Raw genomic sequence first — 5,852 nt, forward strand, 5'->3', positions numbered from 1 at the left:
CCGTAAAAAAGAGGAGAATGAAAGTTTAAAGCAGGTTCAAATACAACGGTTCTAGACGGGTTTCAAACAGCAACCAGTGTCCCAGTAGAACTGCAATGGCTCCTGTACAAAAGAGATAATCCAAAGTAATTTTCTTATGATGATATGTTGTAGCACAGAAATAACTAATTGATCCCTTGGAACAATTTAATTTTTGCAACAGTGAGTTAAAAAGGAATGTGTTGTGCCTTTAGCTTGAGCCACGTTGATACAGGATCACAGTCTATCTGCTAGATTGGAGGTCTGCTTCCTGCAACTTTGGAGATGCAACTGGCTCTGTGGCTCACATAAGATGGTAAACGATGAAATGCCGCCTTGTGTTTTTGTCTCATTCTTATTTCTTGTGTGGTGTCCCCATTTATTTATTTATGTATATATTTATTTAACAGCATGCAGCATAAAACATTTTGTTTTTCAAATCAAGTTGAGCATATGTGTATCGTGGAAATCTCAACACTCATACAACAGAGAAATAAGCAGAGATTAAACCTGAATGTTGGCCCTTGCTCAAGCACGCTTTGACGTCAACACAGCAGAGTTGCCTTTACTTCTGACTCATTAAAGTCTTTGGTGTTCTCTTCCTAAAGAGCTAAGGTTTCCACGAAGAAAAAATATTAGTAATGTTAAAGGGATTTACAATCAAACCCAACCTGGCCCTTTGTGAAAAAGTAATTGCCACCCTAAATCTAATTACTGGTTGTGCCAGCTCTGGTCACAACCACTATGAGTTTCTTAACTGGCAGTACATCTTTTACATTGCTACAGGGGATTTTTGGCCTTCCTTTCTTCGCAGAATTGTTTTAATTAAGTCAGTTATATGTTATTCACTTATTAAAAAAAATATTTAAATAGTTGATTCTCTCTCTTAATGTTTTTTTTTTTTTTTTGAAGGACCAAAGGGCTCACTGACAGCTTAACTCAGCAAATCACTTTATTTATTCCAAAAAAACCTGCAAACATGTTACCATTTTAATTTGTTATTGCCGTTTTAAAAAGCGCGCATTGCTTGTGAAGGCGTCAAAATCGTTATCATCAACACTCTGAAAAACTGGCATTTAACACAACTTTTACCGCATGATTTATTAACAGAACCTGGCAATATTAAAAGACAGATGGTGTTAAAAACCTTAGTCAGAAATAGAACTTATGAATTCAGTGCAAAATAACTAAATGTTGTTAGCACAGGTGTATTGTTGCATTGTGTTGGTACTTGACAGGTGAATTAAAAACTGCATGGAGATAACAAATAATGAGCATGTTTTATTCTATAGCTAATCCAACACTTAAAAATTGTTAAATTAAAGCATTTGTACAGTTTTTATGTCTCAGGTTTCACACATCAAAAATTAAACTGTAGAACACATGACGCTAACACTGTTTTGCTTCACCTCTATTCCCCATGAGACTTGCCTATACTTGCTGACAAAAGCATTTCTTTCCTTCGGTCTACCAGCAATCTGATGCCAAGTTAACACCAGACTGTTTGTCAGTGGAAATACAAAGAACTAATCACTAATCACTAGCACAAAGCGGGCTGCTGGAGATTCTTAGGAGTAGCTTTACAGACAAAACAGAAAATAAATTTACCACCATCCCCGTCACAACAAATACTGGTGGAGCACATGTGAACGATATCTGTCGGATGTTTCTGCGTATGACGAAGGTGCCAAATTCCCTGGCTAACATGAGCAAAGTGAGGGTTCATCTAATTTGACTGAAGATGAATACATGAACTAAAACTGGAGTATGGACCACTTGTATCGTGACGTCACGCGTACAAGATACCGCCTCCATCTTCCTGCTGGAAGGCAAACAGCTGCTGGCTGACGATGATTAATATTGGTTTTCGCTGCTACCGTAAGTTGTCGATATAAAAATCTTAAATGTATGCCTGCTAAAAGAAGAAGGGACGCACTCCTTTGCTACTAATTGTCAACAGTAGGACAACTAGACAAGGTAAGGAAACGGTTTTAATTAAGACAAAAATGGTGAGAGAGAGGGAAGTAGTTCAGTTATGCTTGCTTAACTGTGATAATTAACTTGTAGATGTGATGTGGAATTTGGCGTGTTTCGGTTCAGTTACAAAATAGAAAAAGGCGTCCCACCAACTCTGACAGACCAGAAGTAGAGCAGGTGTTTGCATTAGCTAATTAGCTACCACTGCTGTTAGATTAGCATTAGCAGAAGACGCTAACGACCTGAAAGTTCTGTTCTTTGTGTGGGAAATGTTGGAGTGTTTTTCTTTTTTTTCTTTTTTTTTTTTTTGGTGTTGAATCCAGATAGATATGGAGACGTTATTGTCAGTTGTGAGTCTGCGTGTAGAGAGCGAGAAAAAAGAAGAATAAAGTGGTTTTGAGTCATTTTCAACGGTTTTTGTATGTTTCTTTTCCCCTTTGCTGTGGCACACTTAACTAAATTAGTACCTACATTTACAGGGTTCATTTGGTTCACAGAATTGCTCTGCCGCTGTTGCTATGAATTGTGTACAAAAGGTATATTAGTTTTTTGCCCTCCAGCATTGTGCGCATGCGCAGAATTTTCGGACGTAAACAATAACCTGGAAGGGTCCATAGACATTTAACTTACAAATAGAAGAACCATAATAGAAATCTGGATATCTTTTCATAGCACTTTATCTAAATCTGACCTTCGTTTTCCACAATTCAGGATTTTATTTTTCATTTTGTATTAGAAATAAAGCTTATTGCATTTTTCATTTTGCTATACAATAATAAAGTACTTATGTATTTACCCACTTTGACAAGGTATTAAAGATAAGATGATTTAATTAATTTCCTTTAAATATAAATCTAAAATAAAAAAGAGCGTAGGAGAGACATTTTCTTGTTGCAGCGATAGAATAACTCGTGAAAGGCGAATTGTAATCTTTACCGTAATGTGATCATCAGAAGTACTCTGAACAGGTGTAGGTTTTCTCTTGTATGTGAACCATAGCAATATTGTCCTGACTGTACTCAGAAAAGAGGGGGAGATGCATGGAGGGAGAAAAAAAATAGATCAATTTCTCGATTTCCGGGCAGGGGGCAACAGTGCAACATAATTTGGGAATTCCAGGCCCCAGGGTGCCTTTACACTCTATTTCTTCTAGCTGCTTATCAGTTCAAAAGTATGCTTTTTGGTTTTTTTACAATTTTAACCTTTCCTCACCACCTTCATATCCTATTATCTGCCCAACAGGCTTCCCCCTCCACTTTATTTTCTTCTCTCTTTGGATATGCCAGCACTGAACTTTCTAAGCATGTTTCAAACTGTGAGCACAAAATCTGGTGAATGGATAAAGCTTCCTTTGGGGAACAATGCAAAAAAAAGTAAAATGAAGAAGTGACGACCAAAGAGCTGTTATCATAAAGGAACGGCACAATGGGGGATGGGGAAATGATGGGTGGAATTAGTGTGGGGGAAGGCCACAGTATTAGGACAATCAGCACAATAATCCCTTCTGTTCCAGTCTGGCCCGGCGGAGGATTTTCAAATCAATTTCATTTTCGCTCAGAGGCTACAGTTGGTGGGGCTGTGAGTTGGGTCATTGTGATGTTGTTCCAGTTTAGGCTCAGGCCAGAGCAGAGGTGAGGGCCGGCAGGGTGAGCTTTGAGGGTGGAAGGATGTGAAGTCTGGCAGACTGTTCTTTTTCTTCTCCGTTTCACTGGTCTTTTACAATGGCTCTGAGACATTCAAAGGTTTTCATGTTGGCCAGTTAGATCTGTCTGATGGCCTGCAGAGACAAAGCATAGCCTATTCACATAACGTTCAGAGGCTCTCTTTTAAACCTCGCAGACCAGTACAGTTCAGCAGGACTGACTGGGACTCCATCAAAGACTCCCAGCCAGTTATGCTTTCAGACTTCAGTTGGATGTTTGCTGGTTCATCCGCAGTAAACACACCATGACTCTCCAAGGTCTTTATTATTTGCTTTCAACATGTTTTTGTGAATAACTCAACAGGGAATTCACAGCTGAACTTGTTTTTTCTTCTTTTTGATACAACTGAATATTAAAGGAGAACTTTTCCCTAAAAGCAATTCTACTCCATTTCCCTCTTTACCTAGGGTTTTGTTGGTAAAGCCAGACTGTCTCTAAGTGCATATTTAAGATACTCAGAAGTTTCTCGTTGCCTTTGGCAACATATAGAGGGCAGCCAGAGTGGGCTGCAGGACTATTCTTTCTTTCTCAGGGATCCTAAGTATGTCAGACAGCCACAACACTGCAGCATGTGTGTTATTAAAAGAAAAAAGACTGGAACTAGAATGATTTGTGTAACACATTCTAAATCGATATACTGTCAGGAAGTTAGGATTACAGTTTCCACTTTGATAGATGATTATCTCCTCTTTTCACTTAGGCATTGTCACTTTAATTGCATTTACAACTTTAAGAGGTTCAACATCATTAATTATGTCATAATGATTAATTTCTCAAAATGGTACCGATGCTGAAGCAAAAGCTCACTGCCAGTTCGCTGTAATTTAGCCATCAAATAAACCTTGAAAGAACAAAAGAAGTCTTTAAAGTGAAATGTAAATGTTTCACATGCTAGATCAGTCAGGGTGAGAGGAAATTAAAGCTGAAACGTGTTTCTTTGAGCTGTGATAACTGGTGTCCCCGCGGCTGGAAATCCAGATGGCTTTAAAACAGATTAGTGGATTGCAGTAAGTATCACCCCTGGCAGAGAATGCTCTGCGTCCACGCCCCCACTTCCCACAAAATCAGCAAATACCTCTGCGTTCAAACCCGTTGACACGTCCTGAACTCGCATCACCAAACCATAATTTCCATATAAATTACACATCTGGTTGCACATCACGTAAAAGAAGGGGCTAATTGTGTTAAATATATAAAATCATTGAACTATCAGGTTACTCCTTGGGCTGAGGAAACACGATGCTTTCTGTGATAGGTTACGTTGGTTTATCAAAGTTTTATCTTTAGTGACTCCAGAATTACTGTCCTTGATAAAGAGTAGATTTATGTCTACTGTGATATAAATCACTGACATTTTATGATTTAGGTGCAAGGATATGGATTTATGATTCACTTTCTAGTCAAGTCTTTTTCCTAATTCATAAATAACAGCATTTACAGTGAGAAATGACGTGCAAGTCTTTCTGGTGTTTCCATTCAGACTATCAGCTTCTTGTTTTTGACTAATCCAATTTATATAAATACTTGTGAAGAACCTTGACTATGAGCACTAGTGTTACTCAACTTTAATGTTGTCTAACGATGGCATATTTGAAAATGCTTTCCTGTTGTCTAAACAATAAAGCAAATAGCCACATTTTTTTTAGAACATCAAGGGCAATCATACCTTGTAAGTATATACAGCAAACTGCAAAATAATTATCAAACCGACCATTTGCTTCTCAGTCTTAGACACATCATTACTCTGAGTGGAGTATGGTGTTGGGGTTGAGGGATTCCTTTACTTTATTAAATAAAAGCTTCATACACATCAGTAACTACTCCTGGCTACCACAACTGCAGGTTCAGTTTGGCAGGCTAACTTTGGCAGTCAGAAATGTAAATATCCTATGTTGTATTGTATATGAATTTTATATAACTTTTCCTTTAGACTTTTTTAGATTAGATCCAGACATTCACCCCGTGATGTCCTCCACACTGCTGTGTCAATCTCTGCTTTGTTGTTTAAAAAAGGCTTTACAACAGAGCAGTGGGTCTTAGAGCTGAAAAGCTTTTTGCACATGCATGTTGTTGTGGCTTTTTACTCTCTGGATTTAGTTATACCCTTTCCCTTTTTGCTATCTGATATAATGTAAAGAGACTCACAAAATAAAT

At 38.0% G+C, this 5,852-nt stretch overlaps 1 long non-coding RNA gene across 1 annotated transcript in view; it reads right to left on the reverse strand.

Moving 5' to 3' along the window:
* The window catches only part of LOC106953450 (uncharacterized), a 24,231-nt gene extending 20,274 nt beyond the window's left edge, over positions 1-3,957 (reverse strand). Inside the window, exon 1 of the long non-coding RNA XR_001426199.1 lies at positions 3,948-3,957. This is a non-coding gene — a long non-coding RNA (uncharacterized LOC106953450). The remainder of the gene's footprint in view (positions 1-3,947) is intronic.
* Between the last annotated feature and the right edge of the window lie 1,895 nt (positions 3,958-5,852).

This window comes from Poecilia latipinna, unplaced genomic scaffold, assembly GCF_001443285.1.
Source record: "Poecilia latipinna isolate Pla-1442-1.1 unplaced genomic scaffold, P_latipinna-1.0 Scaffold582, whole genome shotgun sequence".
In the NCBI taxonomy this organism is placed as follows: Eukaryota; Metazoa; Chordata; class Actinopteri; order Cyprinodontiformes; family Poeciliidae; genus Poecilia; species Poecilia latipinna.